Raw genomic sequence first — 18,701 nt, forward strand, 5'->3', positions numbered from 1 at the left:
CTTTGGAATAAAATCATAAAATAAATAAACTTTCTTTGGATTAAAACCATTCAATAAATACACTTTCTTTGGAGTAAAATCATAAAATGAATTCACTTTCTTTGGATTAAAACCATGAAATAAATACACTTTCTTTGGAATAAAAACATGAAATAAATACACTTTCTTTGGAATAAAACCATGAAATAATCAACGTTCTTTGGACTAAAAGCAATTCTAGAACCTTGAGTCTAAAGATGAGATGGCATCCTAGAAGTTAAGAGAGGTGGTGTCCATGGCAACCCCATGGGATGATATTTTATGTGAGGGAATGATTACAATTATTCCTAGATAATGGTGGAGGGGGGGCTCTCTTTTGCTCTTTACCTCCCTTTCACCGATACAATGACTGATTATGATCAAACAACCATTGGTTACTCACAAGGAGTTTAGAACAGTCAGAGCACTTTCAAGGCCAATGAGGTAGCCTACGCTGAATTCTGCAGCATCTGCCCTTTTCTCTCTCTGATTCCTCCTGACACTGGGATACGGGTGTATTACACTTACAAGATCAAATAATGCTCCTCCTCAAACAATAGGGTTATGTTTGATCTTTCAGCCTGGACCAAAGGGGAACAGCAGAGCACATTATTGTATCCTAGTGTGTTGTTGATTCCCAACACCCAATGCTTGTTCAGAGAATAGAATAGGTTACAGACTGTAATTTCAGAAGGTGTGAGGTATCAAATCCCAGAGTTAACACACTGTGCGGTAAGGAGATCCTAGTGCTTCTTCTGATAGGCCCATATCCTGACACTCCCTGGGTGAACAATGATTAGGGATATTTAATTATTAACGGGCTCAGGTATGACTCCTCTAGGCTAGTAGGGTTTTGAATGGCTCTGGTGGGTGCTACCTTCAGACTGGAATAGTAGGTCATTAGTGTTTAAGTGTGTGGTTGTTAAGATATCTTTCTATATTGGCCGTCACTGTAAATAAGAATTTGTTCTTAACTGACTTGCCTAGTTAATTAAAGGGGAAAAAAAGTGAAACACACACACATTAACCTTGACACACTTTGAGGCCTTGTCAACCTTGACCGTCATGTGACCTAAACAGTAAAGTGTAAACCGGCCTGACCAGCCTCCTCATGATTCTGTTGATACAGGATGGGGACTGGGCTGTTGTGCACTGAGAAGTATCCTGTGGCATGGGATAACACACACACACACACACACACACACACACACACACACACACACACACACACACACACACACACACACACACACACACACACACAACCAATTCAAGAGGATGGCTCCTCTTCCTAACATTGAAAAATATCTTTGGGTTAATAAACATCCTGGTTTGTGATTGGACTGGTTACTGTGTTTTCAAATGGCTGCCATTTCTAGTTCTTCTAAGTTCTTTGATTGTGCTGACGTTTTCCTCCAGGGCTGCGACACACCACCAAGGTACACCTACTGTAGGTACACCACCAAGGTACACCTACTGTAGGTACACCACCAAGGTACACCTACTGTAGGTACACCACCAAGGTACACCTACTGTAGGTACACAGAGCACACAGGGAGGGACGCTCGCTGAATACCATTAGAACCCTTTTTTCTAAGAGTTTAGGTCAAATTATTTACAAAGTGTAAAAACTGAACCAGAGCATCATGAAACATTTGTAGGATGAGATTCATTGTATTCGAAACATCCAGAAGGTTGTCACTGTTGTACTGGAAAGATATATAGTTATAGTGAATGGACATGTTGAGCAGGCCCCCTGGCATGGTGGTCTCCCCAATGGTTCAACACCATTTAACACAGAGAGACATCTCATACAGACACATATGTACGGACAAACACATGGCACAACATATTGTGCCATATGTTGCTTACAGTAAATATCACAAGTGTTTACCCCTCTGTCCTGTCTCACATACTTCCTTCACCCTCACCATGTCTTATGCCTCAGTGTTATCACTGTACACAGAGTCATGAAAACATTATCTTCTTCCACCTCCAAGAGCTGCTACACCCTACACTTCTGAGTAGCCTAGTAGCCTAGCCTATGTAGCGCAGTAGCAAAACAGCCCTGAGACGAGGTTACTTAGTAGCCAGAGAACCCCTGGGCTGCCCCCATTTCCAGAGTAACCCCTGGGCTGCCCCCATTTCCAGAGTAACCCCTGGGCTGCCCCCATTTCCAGAGTAACCCCTGGGCTGCCCCCATTTCCAGAGTAACCCCTGGGCTGCCCCCATTTCCAGAGTAACCCCTGGGCTGCCCCCATTTCCAGAGTAACCCCTGGGCTGCCCCCATTTCCAGAGTAACCCCTGGGCTGCCCCCATTTCCAGAGTAACCCCTGGGCTGCCCCCATTTCCAGAGTAACCCCTGGGCTGCCCCCATTTCCAGAGTAACCCCTGGGCTGCCCCCATTTCCAGAGTAACCCCTGGGCTGCCCCCATTTCCAGAGTAACCCCTGGGCTGCCCCCATTTCCAGAGTAACCCCTGGGCTGCCCCCATTTCCAGAGTAACCCCTGGGCTGCCCACATTTCCAAGCAGATCAAAGAGCCTTGCCAGGTTAAATATGGTAGGTGAAAAAAGGTTAATTATTATAGAAATAACTGTGAATAACTACTGCACTTTTACATTGAAGGGACATGCCATGGAAACTATGGTATACTGAATCATTGGTCCAGTTTACCCAAACCTCAGGTTGATGAGCTAACGAGAAAGAGAGAGAGAGCAAGAGAAAGAGATGGAGAGACAGAGCAAAGTGAAAGCGTGTAGATGAGAGCAGTTTAGCCTTGTTCACAACTATACAAATAGATTTAGTTTGAATCGGAACATATCTACACATACATACTATCTCAATCAGCCTGATTAACCGCTACTGTATATAGCCTCTCTACTGTATATAGCCTCTCTACTGTATATAGCCTCGCTACTGTATATAGCCTCGCTACTGTATATAGCCTCGCTACTGTATATAGCCTCGCTACTGTATATAGCCTCTCTACTGTATATAGCCTCTACTGTATATAGCCTCTCTACTGTATATAGCCTCTCTACTGTATATAGCCTCTCTACTGTATATAGCCTCTCTACTGTATATAGCCTCTCTACTGTATATAGCCTCGCTACTGTATATAGCCTCGCTACTGTATATAGCCTCGCTACTGTATATAGCCTCGCTACTGTATATAGCCTCGCTACTGTATATAGCCTCTCTACTGTATATAGCCTCGCTACTGTATATAGCCTCTCTACTGTATATAGCCTCTCTACTGTATATAGCCTCGCTACTGTATATAGCCTCTCTACTGTATATAGCCTCGCTACTGTATATAGCCTCTCTACTGTATATAGCCCCACTACTGTATATAGCCCGTCTACTGTATATAGCCCGTCTACTGTATATAGCCCCGCTACTGTATATAGCCTCTCTACTGTATATAGCCTCTCTACTGTATATAGCCTCGCTACTGTATATAGCCTCTCTACTGTATATAGCCTCTCTACTGTATATAGCCTCTCTACTGTATATAGCCTCGCTACTGTATATAGCCTCGCTACTGTATATAGCCTCGCTACTGTATATAGCCTCGCTACTGTATATAGCCTCTCTACTGTATATAGCCTCTCTACTGTATATAGCCTCTCTACTGTATATAGCCTCTCTACTGTATATAGCCTCTCTACTGTATATAGCCTCTCTACTGTATATAGCCTCTCTACTGTATATAGCCTCGCTACTGTATATAGCCTCGCTACTGTATATAGCCTCTCTACTGTATATAGCCTCTCTACTGTATATAGCCTCGCTACTGTATATAGCCTCGCTACTGTATATAGCCTCGCTACTGTATATAGCCTCGCTACTGTATATAGCCTCTCTACTGTATATAGCCTCTCTACTGTATATAGCCTCTCTACTGTATATAGCCTCGCTACTGTCTATAGCCTCTCTACTGTCTATAGCCTCTCTACTGTCTATAGCCTCTCTACTGTATATAGCCTCTCTACTGTATATAGCCTCGCTACTGTATATAGCCTCGCTACTGTATATAGCCTCGCTACTGTATATAGCCTCGCTACTGTATATAGCCTCGCTACTGTATATAGCCTCGCTACTGTATATAGCCTCGCTACTGTATATAGCCTCGCTACTGTTTATAGCCTCGCTACTGTATATAGCCTCTCTACTGTATATAGCCTCGCTACTGTATATAGCCTCGCTACTTTATATAGCCTCGCTACTGTATATAGCCTCTCTACTGTATATAGCCTCTACTGTATATAGCCTCTCTACTGTATATAGCCTCTCTACTGTATATAGCCTCTCTACTGTATATAGCCTCGCTACTGTATATAGCCTCGCTACTGTTTATAGCCTCGCTACTGTATATAGCCTCGCTACTGTATATAGCCTCGCTACTGTATATAGCCTCGCTACTGTATATAGCCTCGCTACTGTATATAGCCTCTCTACTGTATATAGCCTCTCTACTGTATATAGCCTCGCTACTGTATATAGCCTCGCTACTGTCTTTTCACTGTTGTTTTTATTTCTTTACTTACCTATTGTTCACCTAATACCTTTTTTGCACAATTGGTTAGAGCCTGTAGGTAATCATTTCACTGTAAGGTCTACACCTGTTGTATTTGGCGCACGTGACAAATACACTTTGTTTTGATTTGAGTTAATTGCCATTACCTCACCACAGCTACTGTGGGACAGCATAGAGATAAATCAATCTCACACAACCTCCACAGGGGCTTGACCCTAAGTGTTAATTCCTAATTCTATGGACGCTGACACAGACACAGGCACAGCAATACCCACTTCTACCACCACCACCTCTAATGACAACCTTGTTGAAGGTTCTGCACATCAAACCTTGCTGCTTGGCACAACACGTGCCAACCACACTCATACAAACAAAGTTGTACCTTTTCCTAGATTAATGTAGCCTAGATTTGATTTTAGGACTGTGGTTGATGTGATACCTCCTTGGAGTGTTAATCATTGTTAATAATAACCATGTTTTAAAACAAATTTATTACCAATGTTATCATAAGATTATTTTGGCTAAACTAAAAATGGCAGTTGACTTGACACATACAGAGCTAATTAGATATAATCAAGGGCATGATACAAATACACATCTCAGTGCTAAAAGAGAGAGCAGTGAGCAGCTTCTCTCTCTCAGTTGACAGCTAGTCTCCTCAATTCAAAACAAGCACACCAGCAGGATTACTCATTAACTCACAGGGGAAATCTCATTACACAATTCACAAAATCAGCACTTTCCACCGATCCATTTACTACTAACTAGCTTCGACTACAGTGGGTTTCATAAGTATTCATCCCTGGATTTCATTCACATTTCATTGTTTTACAAAGTGGGATTAAAATGGATTTAATTGTAATTTTTTGTCAACGATCTACACTAAATACTCAGTGTGAAAAGTGGAGAGAAAAAAATGTATACTTAAAAACAAAAGATTAATAAAAAATAAAACATGAATATATCTTGATTAGATAAGTATTCGCCCCCCTGAGTCAATACATGTTAAAATCACCTTTGGCAGTGATTACAGCTGTGAGTCTTCATGGGTAAGTCTCTAAGAGCTTTGCACACCTGGATTGTGCAATATTTGCCCATTATTCTTTTCATAATTCTTCGAGCTCTATCAAGGTGTTGGGGATCATGGCTAGACAGTAAGCCAAAGCTGTAACTTGGCCACTTTTTATTTATTTATTTCACCTTTATTTAACCAGGTAGGCAAGTTGAGAACAAGTTCTCATTTACAATTGCGACTGTCTTCTTGGTAAGTCACTCCAGTGTACATTTGGTCTTGTGTTTTAGGTTATTGTCCTGCTGAAAAGGTGAATTCCTCTCCCAGTGTCTGATGTAAAGCAGACTGAAATCAGGCTTTCCTCTAGGATCCTGTTGGGTTTTATCCTGAAAACTCCCCAGTCTTTGCCGATGTCAAGCATACCCATACCATGACGCAGCCACCACCATCCTTGAAAATAAGGAGGCAGTTCCTCAGTGATGTCTAGTGTTGGATTTGGCTTAAACATTAGGCTTTGCATTTAAACCAAAAAGTATTTTCCTTTGCTGTGTTTTTTTATTTGGGGTATTACTTTAGTGCCTTGTTGCAGGATGCATGTTTTTTTTAAAAATATTTTTATTCTGTATATTTGTATTCTTCTTTTCACTCTGTCATTTAGATCATTATTGTTGTTGATCCATCCTCAGTTTTCTCCCATCACAGCCATTGAACTCTGTAGCTGTTTTAAAATCCCTAATGGCCTCACAGCGACATCCCTGAGCAGTGTCACTTCTGTTCTCCAGCTCAGTTCAGAAGGATGACTATCTTTGATGCGTCTCTGTAGTTTAATACATCACCCACAGCACAATTATTAACTTGACCGTGCTTAAAGTGATATTCAATGTCTAATTTGTTATTGTTACCCATCTACCAATCACTGCCCTTCTTTGAGTCTTTTGAAAATCTCCCTGGTCTTTGTACTTGAATCTGTGCTAAATTCAAAATTTGACTCTGGGACCTTACTGATGTTGTATGTATGGGGGACAGAGGGGGGGACAGCCCGTTGAAGGTTCTACCCATGAAGCCTCGCTGATCTTCAGCCACACTCACACTCAAACAAAGTTGTCATTCAAAAATCATGCCAACCCCTATTATGTCACACATGGTGAGTCCATGTAACTTAATGTGTGATTTGTTAAGCCACATTTTACTCCTGAACCAATTTAAGCCTGCCTAAACAAAAGAGGTGCATACTTTTACATTTTAGTTAATTCATTAGTATAAATTAGTACAAATGTATAAAACTTTTTTTTCTTCAGTTTGACATTGTCAAGCTTTTTGTGTAGACTCATGACAAAAAAAAAACACAATTAAATTAATTTTAATCCGATTTTATAAAGCAACAAAATGTGAAAAAACCCCAAGGGAGGGTGAATACGTTTGATACCGACGGTGTGTAGACTATACAGCCTATGTTCATAACTGTTTACCTTTAGGAAAAAGCTAAATGGAGGCGTATATCTGTGTCACGTCTCTGTGTCACTGAGAAATTGGCACAGCACAGCAGCGGGCTTTGAACAGAATAGAGGAAAGTGACAGTCAAAGTATGGAATGTGAAATGTCAGGACAACAAGCAGGAACAGTCAAATATGCAATATGTTATCTAAAACGTTTGCCTCAACTTTAGCCAGACATTCAGCAATATAAGATAGATTGCTATGTTAGAGGAATTATGTGTGTCCGGTGCTTATATTTATTCTGTTACAAACTTTACACACGTGTTATGGAAATGTGTTTACCCTGAGACAACAGCAAGGAGAATCGTCACGGAAACGATCACCATTGTCCAGCACCCCTGGAACAATTGGGGTTTAAGTGCCTTGCTCAAGAGCACAACGGCAGATTTTTCACGTTATCGGCTCTGGTGTTCAAACCAGCAATCTTTCAGTTACTGGCCCAATGGTTAAACCTCAAAGCTACCCGCTGCCTCACATGTAGGATACGGTGTCCCAGGGCCGACGAAAATATAATACAAAAAACACAGAAAGATACATCTCAGATAAAGCATCCAAGAGAGTGAAACAGCTCTCCTCTGTCTCAGTATGTGTAGACCATGTATCTGATGCTGTCTGGACAGTGAAACAGCTCCCCCCTGTCTCAGTACGTGTAGACCATGTATCTGATGCTGTCTGGACAGTGAAACAGCACCTCTCTGTCTCAGTACGTATAGACTATGTATCTGATGCTGTCTGTTCAAAAAGAGTATGACAGCATCAGATACATGGGCTGCACATGGCTTGGGTGCTTTCTCTTGTGAGGTCATTTCAGCCATGTGAATTGAAGGGAAGTTGGCGGTTACAGTGTACTCTGTGGTGTACTGTTCGGATGCTGGAATAGGCCTTTCTCTCATTTCCAAGTTGGGAATTCCGGTTTTGGGAAATCCTATATCTGATCTAAGGTGTATCTGATCTAAGGCGTATGGTCTTTTCTCAAACCTCTATGGACCAAGAGCAAGTCTTGTTCTAGCGTACCTCTTTGTTTGAATTGGAGAAAAATCTAAAGCCTCGCACTTTGAAGTCAACCCGAGTTGGGCTGGTCTTGGAGGGCAAGCTCAATTTGCGTTTGCACAGCCTCTAGAATAGAAACGATGTCATGTTGCTAGCGAGCCAATATGACTGTGCACAGAGAAGAAGAGGAAGAGAGAGCCACAACTCTGCGAAAAAGTCTCCCTCCGTTTTTCTTTGTTTCGCCCACCAAGCAAGGAGTTTTTGTATGGACGTCAATGAGTGTTGAATTTGGCCAACAACAAAAAATATATGGCTTATTTACTACTTGAGGTTTATTTGATTGAATAGAAGTTTCATAATACTTACGTTGTTCTGGGTGGACTGATATAAGTAGGACACGTGACATCCCGGTAACTTTGCAGAAAAACACTATGTAGGAACATTGCTGCGGGGACTTGCATCCATTCAGCCACAAGAGAATTAGTGAGGTAGGGCACGGATGTTGGGCGATTAGGCCTGGCTCGTAGTCGGCGTTCCCAATTCATCCCAAAGGTGTTTGATGGCTTTGAGGTCAGAGCTCTGTGCAGGCCAGTCAAGTTCTTCCACAACATTTTTGCAAGGAACTCTGTGCCCGGGGGCATTGTTAGGCATTCCCCAAACTGTTGCCACAAAGTGGGAAGCACAGAATCGTCTAGAATGTCATTGTATGGTGTAACGTTAAGATTTCCCTTCACTGGAACTAAAGGGCCTAGCATAAACCATGAAAAACAGCCCCAGACCATTATTCCTCCTCTACCAAACTTTACAGCTGACACTTTGCATTGGGCCAGGTAGTGTTCTCCTGGCATCCGCCAAAGCCAGATTCGCCCGTCGGACTACCAGATGGTGAAGTGTGATTCATCACTCCAGAGAACGCGTTTATACTGCTCCAGAGTCCAATTGCGGCGAGCTTTACACCACTTCAGAAAGACGCTTGGCATTGCTCATGGTGATCTTAGGCTGCTCGGCCATGGAACCCCCTTTTTAACCTTCCGACGAACAGTTATTGTGCTGACGTTGCTTCCAGAGGCAGTTTGGAACACAGTAGTGAGTGTTGCAACCGAGGACAGATGATTTGTAGGCACTACGCGCTTCAGCACTCAGCGGTCCCGTTCTGGGAGCTTGTGTGTCCTACCACTTTGCGGCTGAGCCGTTGTTGCTTCTAGACGTTTCCACCTCACAATAACAGCACTTACAGTTGACCGGGGCAGCTCTAGCAGGGCAGAAATTTGATGAACTGATTTGGTGGAAAGGTGGCATCCTATGACAGTGCCACTTTGAAAGTCACTGAGCTCTTCAGTAAGCACAGGAGGTTGGTGGCACCTTAATTGGGGATTTCTTGAAAAAAAAAAGGGAGAGCCGCCCATTCTTGGAGCTCAGAGAACCTACATTTCAACAGAAAAGCTGTCTTCATCAGGGATGAATTGGGGAGAACAGGCTTGTGGTAATGACTGGAGCGGAATCAGTGGAATGGTATAAAATACATCAAACACATGGTTTCCAGGTGTTTGATGCCAATCCATTTGCTCCATTCTGACCATTATTATGAGTCGTCCTCCTCTCAGCAGCCTCCACTGTCAGTAAGGTAATTCTACTGTCAATGTTTGTTTATGAAGATTGCATGGCTGTGTGCTCGATTTTATACACCTGTCAGCAACGAGTTTGGCTGAAATAGCCGAATCCACTCATTTGAAGGGGTGTCCACATACACTATATATACAAAAGTATTTTGTTGATTGTACCGTATGTTATATACATAGTCTTAGCAAGCTCTTTGGAAGATAGCTAAGATTTTCTAGCTATAATATTTAGCTAGCTAGCTCGCGTTGCAAACATTAGCCTAGCTAGATAGCAATAAAAAATGGGCGTAAAAGAGGAAATTTACACTTGGTTGATAGAACGGGGATTATGTCAGTAACAGTGGGGGTCAGTGCCATGTAAGATTAGGGAGGACAATACATTTTTTTATGACCATGTCCTTATTTCTATTACAGCATATTGGATGACTGTCAGTCATACTCCATTCACCCAGTTCAATGTAACATTGACAGGTTTAGGATCCTACATGATTCTCGAATTTGCCCTCTACCCATCATGAGGTTGCTACAACCTAGCCTACAAATTACAGTTTCTAACATAAGGTGCACAGGTCGAGAGACATTTTTTAGTAACCAAGGTGATAGACAGGGACACATTCAATACCGCCTTGCAGACTGTTGCCTGAATCTAGCTGATCTAGGGTGTAATCATTAGTCCAAACAGTTTTAGTTGCAAAACGTTACAAGAGCTTATTGGACACATTCAGGTAGGTTCATACCCGTTTCGTTCCGTTTCTTTCCATTGAAAAAACATTTTGCAACAGAATTGGCAGAATGAATACACCTCTGATCACCCGCACACACAGTTCACTTTCATAGCAGCCATACAAACAGCATCATCACATCTACCTGCTCTCATCCTCTCACATTTCCCCTTCACTTGTGGGCTTCGGTGCACAACACAACAGCTGTCTGTGACCAGGTGGAAAAAACCTCTCCATGCCAAACCTTAGTAATAGTCAACATACAGTAGCTAAAAGAACTAAGGCGTTAGTAAACCCACACAATCCAATCCATGTGTACTATCACACAGTAGTGTACAGCAAGTAGTTTAGCAGTTACAAGGGCGGGCCCTGGTGGCAATAAATTAATAAAACCGAAAGCTTACCTTGAATTGGAAGAGTTGGAGTGATGGATAGCATTAACCAGCTAGCTAAAAATAAATATATTTCCTCTCTCAGTCATATTGTTGAGTAGGCTAAATTAGCTGCATTAGCTAGCTTAAGTGAAACTGGAGAAAAATAATATTAAACATCTCTCTCTGCTGCTTCTCCTTGTCTTCCTCTCTCTTTGAGTCAACTACTCACCACATTTTATGCACTGCAGTGCTACCTAGTTGTAGCTGATGCTTTCAGTACTAGATTAATTAAATGATTCACTCTTTAAAAAAAAAATTGCATTCACCGAGTAGGAGGGTCCTCCCCTTCCTCCTCTGAGGAGCCTCCACTGGTCAGTAACCTCCAGTAACTCGTAGATGCGGTTGTAATGAACAGAGAGGTTTCTGTTTTCTTTATAAAATGTGGCTCTATCTTTTGACTGGTTGAAGCTATAAAATAGTATGACCCCATCACTGAAAGATAAGACTCTCATGGACACTTACAAACCTACTGTTTCCCTCTAAAAAGCCCATGAGTCGTTAGAACCGAGTGGACAAGACCAGGCACTAAATCAGACTGGACAAGACCAGGCACTAAATCAGACTGGACAAGACCAGGCACTCACTAAATCAGACTGGACAAGACCAGGCACTCACTAAATCAGACTGGACAAGACCAGGCACTCACTAAATCAGACTGGACAAGACCAGGCACTCACTAAATCAGACTGGACAAGACCAGGCACTCACTAAATCAGACTGGACAAGACCAGGCACTCACTAAATCAGACTGGACAAGACCAGGCACTCACTAAATCAGACTGGACAAGACCAGGCACTCACTAAATCAGACTGGACAAGACCAGGCACTCACTAAATCAGACTGGACAAGACCAGGCACTAAAGTAGACTGGACAAGATAAGGCACTAAAGTAGACTGGACAAGATAAGGCACTAAAGTAGACTGGACAAGACCAGGCACTAAATCATACTGGACAAGACCAGGCACTAAATCATACTGGACAAGACCAGGCACTAAATCATACTGGACAAGACCAGGCACAAAATCATACTGGACAAGACCAGGCACCAAATCATACTGGACAAGACCAGGCACTAAATCATACTGGACAAGACCAGGCACCAAATCATACTGGACAAGACCAGGCACTAAAGTAGACTGGACAAGACTAGGCATTAAATCAGACTGGAAGATCATACAACAATAGTGGTACTGATGACAGAATTATTACCTGATGATCTTCTGAATTTCCCAACACCTTTCTGATGCATTTCAGTCACTAAAAACCACACTGTCTTTAGATTGAAATACTGTCAAAAATACTGTCCGACTGATTTGTAATAGACCAAATACATTTAAAAAAAGTCAACATTGGTCAATAATTACTTAACTTTTTTTTGTTACATGGTGGGGTCATGAATTGGTCTAGCAGATTATTGAGTTGCAGCTGTCCGTGATAAGCATCTAAAATATGTATGAAGATAATAATATGAGAATAATTTAAAATGTTGAGACAAGAAGGGGAGGGGTGTGTGGCGGAGATATAGGCGAAACCCTCCACAATGCAATCTCTCAGCCTTCTCCCACCAATCTCTCAGCCTTCTCCCACCAATCTCTCAGCCTTCTCCCACCAATCTCTCAGCCTTCTCCTGCACATTCATTGTGTGAATTGTTTGCCCCTTTGATTGTTTAGTTTGATAAATTCCCCATTACTTATGTCACCAGTGGTACATATACTGTTAATCCCCATAATTTGGTTACATTCATTTATGTTAATGCATGCATTAATTACAATAATCTACAGTTCTCATTCTCAGATGAGAACCATTATCCTTCACTCATGTTGCCAAACATACCCTCATAAAACTGACCATCCTACCGATCCTAGACTTCGGCGATGTCATTTAGAATATAGCCTCCAACACTCTACTCAACAAATTGGATGCAGTCTATCACAGTGCCATCTGTTTTGTCACCAAAGCCCCATATACTACCCACCACTGTGACCTGTACGCTCTCGTTGGCTGGCCCTCACTTCATACTCGTCGCCAAATCCACTGGCTCCAGGTCATCTACAAGTCTCTGCTAGGTAAAGCCCCGCCTCCAGCAGGTATATCTCACTGGTCACCCCCAAAGCCAATTCTTCCTTTGGCTGCCTTTCCTTCCAGTTCTCTGCTGCCAATGACTGGAACAAACTGCAAAAACCACTGAAGCTGGAGACTCATATCTCCCTCATTAGCTTTAAGCACCAGCTGTCAGAGCATCTCACAGATCACTGTACCTGTACATAGCTCATCTGTAAATAGCCCATCCAACTACCTCATCCCCATAATGTATTTAATTATTTATCTTGCTCCTTTGCACCCCAGTATCTCTACTTGCACACTCATCTTCTGCACATCTACCATTCCAGTATTTAATTGCTATATTGTAATTACTTCGCCACCATGTCTATTTTTTGCCTTACCTCCCTTATCCTACCTAATTTGCACACACTGTATATAGACTTTTTCTACTGTATTATTGACTGTATGTTTGTTTATTCCATGTGTAACTCTATGTTGCTGTATGTGTCGAACTGCTTTGCTTTATCTTGGCCAGGTCGCAGTTGTAAATGAGAACTTGTTCTCAACTAGCCTACCTGGTTAAATAAAGGTTAAATAAATACATAAAGAATATTTGCAGAGTTCACAACCTGCTACACTTGTAAGAAACTATTTAGATTTATTTCATAACCATCTATGAGTTTTGTTAATATTGTGTATTATATTTTGTTTGGAGTGTTCCATGTGAGCAATGAGCATGTGTCTGGTTTTTCTGTCAGTTAATGTTTTTACTTTACCTTTATTTATTCAGCCAATGTTGAGGGGACACGCACACCTGAGCATGCAAAGATGTCGGTCTACCTGGCCTGCTACGCGCAAATGTAGAAAGTGCCCATTTGGGGATGTTCTGATTGTCTTAACTCACCATTTCCACCACTAATAAACTGAGTTTCTCAGTAATTTTGTCTTCACCTCACACAGTAAGGCTACGAAGTAAAAAAAAAAAACACGTTTTACATCCTTTGCAAATGGCCTAATTTAGTTGATTGATATGATCCAATGTTGCACTTCACTAGCGATAGTTCAAGTCAAGATAGATAGAAATTGAGGCAGACAGGTGGAAGTAGAGAGATTAATGCGATTGAAAGTAGCTGGATTTTCATCCTGATATTTTCTACTGTTTTATTTGTCGGCTTTGTGTATTTTGCTTAGTTTACAATGTAAGTTATAGGCCAATTTCTGCATTGGCCTATTTTTAGGCTATGTCTGAGTTCCATGCATACGCTCATTTATTTTCGCTGCCTATTGATCACGGTGTATCAATGTGTCCATACGGCGGGTGCTCTTGCCTTAGTTAAATTTTTACTTTGAGATTTTTTTTCTTCATTTTAATTCAGATTTTTATGATTAACCAAGTCACAATGATTTTGACAAACGAAAACGTAATTATTGAAATGATTACCACTGTTCCATGAAAATGCGCATATGATAATCCTGTCACGCAGCTCCGTAGAAATGGTAGGACAATTGTAAGCTTCTCCAAACTTGAAACTCATGCACAGCCTACGATGTGATACACTGGTTGTGTTCATGCCACATTAAACGGCAATACATTTTTACAAGTTAAATTATATGTCTTTAATATAAAACCCCTTTTAAAAACGTGACCCCCTATGGAAATCAAATGCCCGTCCTACTGATTCGTTCTGGCACCGGCCCTGCTGTGTCCTACATACAATAGAGTTACATATCAGAATATGGTGCAGAGAATATAGTGATTCATTTAAATGATCATTATTTTCTATGACATCTCTTAACCTACTGTAAATGATGAAGTGTTGTGCTAAAGTTTGTATTTAAAAAAAAAGTATTAAACGTATTTCTTAATGTAGCCTATTTATGCTTTGGAAGTTAGCTGATGAAACTAACCAGATCGCCCACCCACCTAGTTTCCATCCCTGGAAAACAGTGTCAGTGTTAGTGAGTGGACTACCCTGACTAAGTAAATCAAATCAGGCTATGTAATGTAGCCTACTCACCTCACTTGCATTCGGCGAAGTCCAGTCAATTGCTTTAAATTCCTTATGCTTTCAAGAGGAGCTTGACTCCCATGCGACGGCGCTCCAACGGAAACTTTGTTTGTTGATATCTGTTGTTGTGTAATGGGATACTTGGCTATAGCACAGAACGAGGACACACACAGCCATGTACCTCAAGAATAAACCCAACACTAAAGAGCTTTCAGCATCTGCGGTCCTGAGGGCGAGAGAGAGGAGGGTGGAGTTGACGGTGTTGACCGCTCCCTCCCACAAGATCTAGAAACTCCGCCCAGCTCCGAAATAATACTCTCCCACGCATTTAGATACAGTACACTCTATGCTCCTGTAAATCGCGCTGCTAAATGAAATAAATGTATGCACTTTGATGTTCAATACAAGCAACATGTTTCAATTTTCATTCATTTCATCTACTCAGTTGATCTATGTGTTTATAATGTGATGTCACTCCCTTCAGACTATCGGTTTTGATGGCCCACCATCTATCCATCTATAGGAGATACAACAGTTAAAATGCATTTAGCGCTGCAGTTATGTCAGGTTGGTCTCATAGACTAGACATAACATGGTCAACAAAAATCCGGGACACTCAAATTAGTATGATATGTTATGTTTGCCATAAAAAAGAAGGTTACTGTGGTCCTGTATGGCTCAGTTGGTTGAGTATGGCACTTGCACTGCCAGGGTTGTGGGTTCGATTTCCAGGGCAGTCCATACTTAAAATATATGCATGCATGACTATACATCGCTTTGGATTAAAGCGTCTGCTAAATTGCATATATTATATTACTTAAAAAGGAGGATGGTTGGTTGGGGTGGCCGTGTTCGACTTTCATCACAGACAACTTTAGCTAATTAGCAACTTTGCAACTACTTTCTAGCTACTTTGCAACTACTTAGCATGTTAGCTAACCCTTCCCCTAACCTAACTCCTAACCCGCCTAACTCTAACCCCTAGCCTAGCTAACGTTAGCCACCAGCCACCTAGCTAACTTTAGCATCAACAAATTGGAATTCGTAACATATCATACATATTGCAAATTCGTTACATTGTATGAATTATAATTCAGGAACATATCATACGAAATGGATGATGGACATCCACAACTTAATGCATACCATACCAAACAGATTTTTGTTTACTATGTTATGTCTAACCCTGAGTCCTGGGCTCAGTTTCCCAAAAGCAGCTTAAGGCTAAATTCATCGTTAGAACCTTTGTAGGAGCATCGTTAAATCTCTGAACTGTTAAACATAACCACTGTAAGTAAAGTTGCACTTGAAAACGCTCGTTATTTACCGACTACCTCAGACCACTTGTAGAACGGCTAAGTACTTTTTTGCCCTTCCGCATCACTTTATACACAGAATATCTCCTCTAAACATATAATCAAGCTGTTTATCTGTCTCTCTGTGACGGCCAATAAATGTAATGCTCAGCTAGTTGAGTTCTATTTGTAGGCTACACTGTCTGTAATTTGTGCCTCAATATATTTCTTGATGTGTAACATGTGCACAATGAAACATATTGTAAGCTTTACAAGGAATTATTCTAAACATGGTCAGAGAGAGAGAAAAAGAAGCCATGGCTTGTACCATGGCCCATAGCTCATGAGAGAGAGGTTGGTGAGATCAACACAGAGAAGGCTGAATTCCTAAGACAACACAGGAAATTATTGAGTATAGTTTATAAGAAGAGTCACTTCGGGGGCTGGCCTGCCCTACATTAGCAGAAAAAGTATTTTAATTAACCAAAGGTAAACAAATACGTTTGGTTTACACATTTAGCCATGCAGTGGGGAGACATTTTTACAGTTTTAAAAGCTAATTTCCTGCAATTCTACACATTTTTGCATTTACTTATGCCATGTTAATATGATATCTGAGTGAGATTGACTAACAAAATCAATGGGTGCTCTGAGTGTCCGGTCGTTAATTCGGCCAGGTTTCTACAAGTTTAGATAGCTGGCTAGAATAATTTACCAATGTAAAACATTTTAACTGACATGGGCTAATTGGAGTGACTGTCAGTGAGCGACATATAACAAGAGGAAAACATCTGATACACATCCAAGTTTAGAAATTACACCTTGTGTATTCTACTATTCTAACTCTTAAACAGTAAGTTGAGACACCGACTGAGTTACTCTTTTGTATTAGATCGTCCTCATATGTAGCAACAGCCATGAGACTACTAGTCTACATTTTTCAGACTATATTTTTGATTTGATGGAAATATATTTACCATAACGCCATGCATTACAAAAATTAACATTGCGTGGGAAGGGTTTTGGAGCCACTGCACAGTTAGGATGTTGGATGTTTTTTTAGCAATTGGATTTTAACCCTGAAGAACTGTGCATAGCAGACATTGTTGAGATGGAAGATATGGCGTTGTTGTCAAAGTCTTTCTTCAGCCTTATCATAATTCTATAGCCCGGGCCTAGCATACAGATGAAGTCTGAACTGAACATAGCTAAGGATGGTCTGAGCATGTTAGCCACACCACATTATAGTTCATTATCTGATTTGAGGTCAGACGCAACATATTCTTCTGATTGCTGCTACCTTCTCACTGACCCTTGACCTTATAAAGGATATATAGAAAACATGCATGAGAACCATCAGATCAGATTCACACGGTTAGCCTACATTACCTTCATCAACATCCAGTAAGACCTACAGTTGAAGTCGAAAGTTTACATACACTTAGATTGGAGTCATTAAAATTCGTTTTTCAACCACTCCGCAAATTTTTTGTTAACAAACTATAGTTTTGGCAAATGGGTTAGGACATCTACTTTGTGCATGACACAAGTAATCTTTCCAACAATTGTTTTTAGACAGATTATTTCACTTATAATTCACTGTATCACAATTCCAGTGGGTCAGAAGTTTACATACACTAAATTGCCTTTAAACAGCTTGGAAAATTCCAGAAAATGATGTCATGGCTTTAGAAGCTTCTGATAGGCTAATTGACATAATTTGAGTCAATTGGAGGTGTACCTGAGGATGTATTTCAAGGCCTACCTTCAAACTCTGTGCCTCTTTGCTTGACATCATGAGAAAATCAAAAGAAATCAGCCAAGACCTCAGAAAAAAATTGTAGACATCCGCAAGTCTGGTTCATCCTTGGGAGCAATTTCTAAACGCCTGAAGGTACCTCGTTCATCTTTACAAACAAAAGTACGCAGTATAAACACCATGGGACCACGCAGCCGTCATATCGCTCAGGAAGGAGACACGTACTGTCTCCTAGAGATGAACGTACTTTGGTGCGAAAAGTGCAAATCAATCCCAGAACAGCAGCAAAGGACCTTGTGAAGATGCTGGAGGAAACAGGTACAAAAGTATCTATATCCACAGTCAAACGAGTCCTATATCGACATAACCTGAAAGGCCGCTCAGCAAGGAAGAAGCCACTGCTCTTAAACCGCCATAAAAAAGCTAGACTATGGTTTGCAACTGCACATGGGGACAAAGATTGTACTTTTTGGAGAAATGTCCACTGGTCTGATGAAACAAAAATAGAACTGTTTGGCCATAATGTCCATCGTTATGTTTGGAGGAAAAAGGGGGAGGCTTGGAAGCCGAAGAACACCATCCCAACCGTGAAGCACAGGGGTGGCAGCATCATGTTGTGGGGGTACTTTGCTGCAGGAGGGACTGGTGCACTTCACAAAATAGATGGCATCATGAGGCAGGAAAATTATGTGGATATATTGAAACAACATCTCAATACATGTCAGGAAGTTAAAGTTTGGTCTCAAATGGGTCTTCCATA

General features: G+C 41.3%; 1 protein-coding gene across 1 annotated transcript in view; it reads right to left on the minus strand.

The window, feature by feature from the left end:
* prlra (prolactin receptor a) overlaps positions 1-15,118 on the minus strand; it is a 35,003-nt gene extending 19,885 nt beyond the window's left edge. Inside the window, exon 1 of the mRNA XM_055864096.1 lies at positions 14,897-15,118. The gene's annotated coding sequence lies outside the window, so the exon portion shown is untranslated. The remainder of the gene's footprint in view (positions 1-14,896) is intronic.
* Between the last annotated feature and the right edge of the window lie 3,583 nt (positions 15,119-18,701).

The sequence above is a fragment of the Salvelinus fontinalis genome, chromosome 2 (assembly GCF_029448725.1).
Source record: "Salvelinus fontinalis isolate EN_2023a chromosome 2, ASM2944872v1, whole genome shotgun sequence".
In the NCBI taxonomy this organism is placed as follows: Eukaryota; Metazoa; Chordata; class Actinopteri; order Salmoniformes; family Salmonidae; genus Salvelinus; species Salvelinus fontinalis.